This window comes from Wolffia australiana, chromosome 17, assembly GCF_029677425.1.
Source record: "Wolffia australiana isolate 7733 chromosome 17, ASM2967742v1".
Classification (NCBI taxonomy): Eukaryota; Viridiplantae; Streptophyta; class Magnoliopsida; order Alismatales; family Araceae; genus Wolffia; species Wolffia australiana.
Genome location: NC_135851.1, coordinates 2846456 through 2850158, shown reverse-complemented (window position 1 = coordinate 2850158; position 3703 = coordinate 2846456).

Here is a 3703-nt window from a genome sequence, read left to right as displayed (position 1 = left end):
GAAGGTATCCTCATCTTTATTAGTTCCCGCATACATCGTCTACGGCACCTACGAGAGGTGTGTACAGCATTACAATGGGAGAAGCTCTATGCTTATCTAAAGAAGTGAAGTTTCTTCATAGCCGAGGTCTCCTTACTCAGCTTCATCATATCCGCTCATAGAGTCTCTATCCACCTGGCCAAGATCAAAGCCATCACGTCATGGCCACAGCCCAAGGACGTTCGAGTGGAAGAACGCAGCCGCTAAGGCCTTTGAGGAGATAAAGCATTGCATGATCGAGGCTCTCGTGCTACAACTGCCTGACTTCAACAAAGTGCTTGAAGTTGCCTGTGATGCCTCAAGCATAGAAATTGGTGGCATCCTCAGCCAGGACAAGCACCCAGTAGAATATCTTAGTGAGAAGCTAAATCACATGAGGTGACGATACAACAATTATGATCGTCAATTCTATGCCCTGATGTAGTCCCTCTACCATTGAGGCCACTGTCTCTTGCCCAAGGAGTTCGTCCTCTTTTCCCATCATAGTGCACTACGACACTTGCATGACCAAAAGAAGGTCAACGACCGGCACACTCGTTAAATGACGTATCGATAGGACTTCATATTCATCATCTGGGGCAAGAAAAGAAAGGATAACACCATCGTAGATGCTCTTAGTCGGAGACCAATTGTCCTCAACCTGATGAGGACTTGAGTTTGGGGATCGAACAACTCCTTTAGCATTACACTGACTGTCCCGACTTTGAGAAGATTACATTGTTATTCGTGATGGCCCGAAGGCCGAGTATTGAGAATATTACCTCTCTAATGGCTACCTCTTTTACGGAAAGAGGTTACGCATACCTCGAAACTTGTTGCACGACTTTCTTATCTGGGAGACGCATGCACACGGTCTGAGTGGACACTTTGTTGTCAAAAAGGATCATCGTATCTTTCGAACACCAATTTTACTGGCAATCATTGAAGAGAGACGTCAGCAAGATCATCTCCTAGTGCTTGACCTGCTTTAAGGCCAAGATAATGAAGCAGAATGCAGGGCTCTATACACCCCTACCCATACCGACATGCCCGTGGGATGACATTAGCCTTGATTTCATGCTTGGTCTTCTAAAGATTGCCAACAGCATGCCTCCGTCATGGTAGTAGTTGACAGCTTTTCCAATATGGCTCATTTTACACCCTATTCAAAGACGTCTAATGCCTCACAAGTGGCACTCCTCTTTTTCCGATGAGATTTTTTGCATGCTTAGAGTATCGGAGTCAATTGTGTCAGATCAAGACATACGTTTCACTAGGTATTTATGGAAAACCTTATGCGTACTCATGGGAACGAAATTTAAATTCTCTACAGCATATCACTCGCAGACGGACACGCAGATAGAGGTATTGAACCAAAGTTTTGGAAATCTGCTCTACTCTATTGTGAGTGAAAACTAGAGTTTAAGATCATGTCCTTTCTCGCGCAGAGTTCGCCTTCCACTCCTACATGAACTGCACCACCGGCCGCACACCGTTCGAGATCATATATGGCCAGGTACCTTGTAAGCCCTTAGACCTCATTCCGGTAGAATTGCATTCTAGAATGTCCTAAGATAGCATTGCATTTGCACGACATATAAGGGGAATGTATCATGACATTTATACCGTCATCGCCATATAAAACAAGAGAGTACAAGGTCACCGCTGATGTGGGTTGTAGCTCAGTTAGCTACATTGAGAGTGATCTAGTCATGGTCAGGTTGAGGCCTAGGAGATATTCTCCTGGGGTCACTACGAAGCTTTAGGCTTGTAATGTTGAGCCTTTCCAAATAGTCCGTGTGGTCCGCAAGAATGCCTACGTTGTGGATATCTCGATAGATAGGGGATTTGTCCCACCTTCAATATTAGCGATCTGGTCCGATACCATCCTATGCCACCCATTGTCGAGCCTCACAGCGCCTTGAGCCTTTGTAGCGACCTAAAGAACCCGATCTTTCACTGCCAGGGTTCAACGCCGCATCCGCGTCATGTTGTTTTATCTCGTGTTCGTCTTGTTTTTATGCTTTTACAAAGGTCCTTCATGGTTCGTCTTGTCTTCGTCACATTGTTTGTTTTATTATATCATCCTTGACTATGTGAGGAAGCCCCACCTGGATGTGTACGGCCCTATCCCACATGTGAGTTTGTGTTTTTATGCTTTGTTTTTTGTTACACCTTTGAGGGAGGGGAGGCCATGTGTGGCTTCCTCCCCCTTGGAAACTCTTTATGGAGGGCACTAGGCTTCTACCCCTAAAGAAGGCCCATTAGGCCACCCCCCTTCCATCAACTATAAAAGAAAGGGGGGAGGCACCACCCTAGACAGACTTGTTGTTTTTTGAATGAAGAAGACTTGTTTTTTAATTTGAAAAAAATGAGAGCCTCCTACCTTGACTCCTACCTCTTGGGGGAGAGCGTTCTGGCTTTGTGTAGTGCTCCTCCAACCCAAGGCATTGGCAAATCCCCTAGTGACAGCCAACACATTCCCACCCAGCACTAGAAGCATCTTGCCTGATACCTCACTCTTTTTAAGTTGCACCGGCAGGTGCCACTTTTGCTGACTTCTGTGTACACGTTGCTGACTTCCACTATCACTCCAGGATTTTGTTGGTCCTCTTTCCCTCTAGTTTTCACTCACCAGACTGCAGTACTTGAGATCCTTTCTCCCTGGTCATCGCAGTTGGCAGGATTACTCTCCACCATCGAAGATTCAGAGAAGTCCCCCGCCATGGCCAACCTCCTTTCGACCCTCATTTCCATGACTGCTCTAGTCAACTGAGAAACCACATCAACCGAACACGGCCTGCACATTCAGAATGCCTCTCTTCTCACCCCCCCACCCAAAGTCAGGAGGCTGTAGCAGCTCTGACTACATAACTGCCATAGGTGATGCAACACGCTCAGCCGGAATTGACGGCTCGCGTTGCAACACACGGTGAAGGAACAAACGACACGGGTTAATTCGATTCAACAATGATGATAGATAATGCAGTTAAGAAATAACGAGAAGCACAACCCACGACTGAGTAAGACGAGGGCCTGGCCAGCGATCCGTACGTGCCACGTACAATTCAACTCCCAATGACTCGATAGATCACGAAGAACACCGTTGGTGCGGATATCCCTGATCGGACCGGCTATCCCAGTGGAATGATTGTAGGGAATAGGGTGAAGGTAGTCGCTCATCAATCCCGCGGGTAAGGTAAGTAAGGGCGATTAATCTTCGGCGATGAAGCACACGAGAATATATGGAAAGAAATAATAATACTCAAGGGGCAGCGAATTAACCTGCGGACCGAGGTCCGGTAGATCGTAGTGAACTGAAGTTGGAAGTGTTCAGGAGTTGCACCGAGACGAGAGGTTGCAGGAAGCGTCGGCCGGCAGCACTCGGGAAGGCGTCGGGGCAATTCGATAGATGGCAGACGGTGCGGGCTAAGTGTGGCAACGCGCAGACCCAGCGGCGACAGTGCACCGTGGAGGACGCTCGAGTGGGGTGGGTGCCCAGGCGCGAGCAGCAGTGACTGAGGGGCGCGCGTCAGCGTGCCGTCGCGCGGACTAGGCGGCAGCGGCAACTTGCGGCGGCATTGAGGGGCGAGCACCCTGGTGCGTGCGGCCGTAGCTGAGGGGCGCGGGATTGGCGTGGCTACGCAAAACTCCATCCGCAGCAGCAACCGAAGGTCGGCACTCG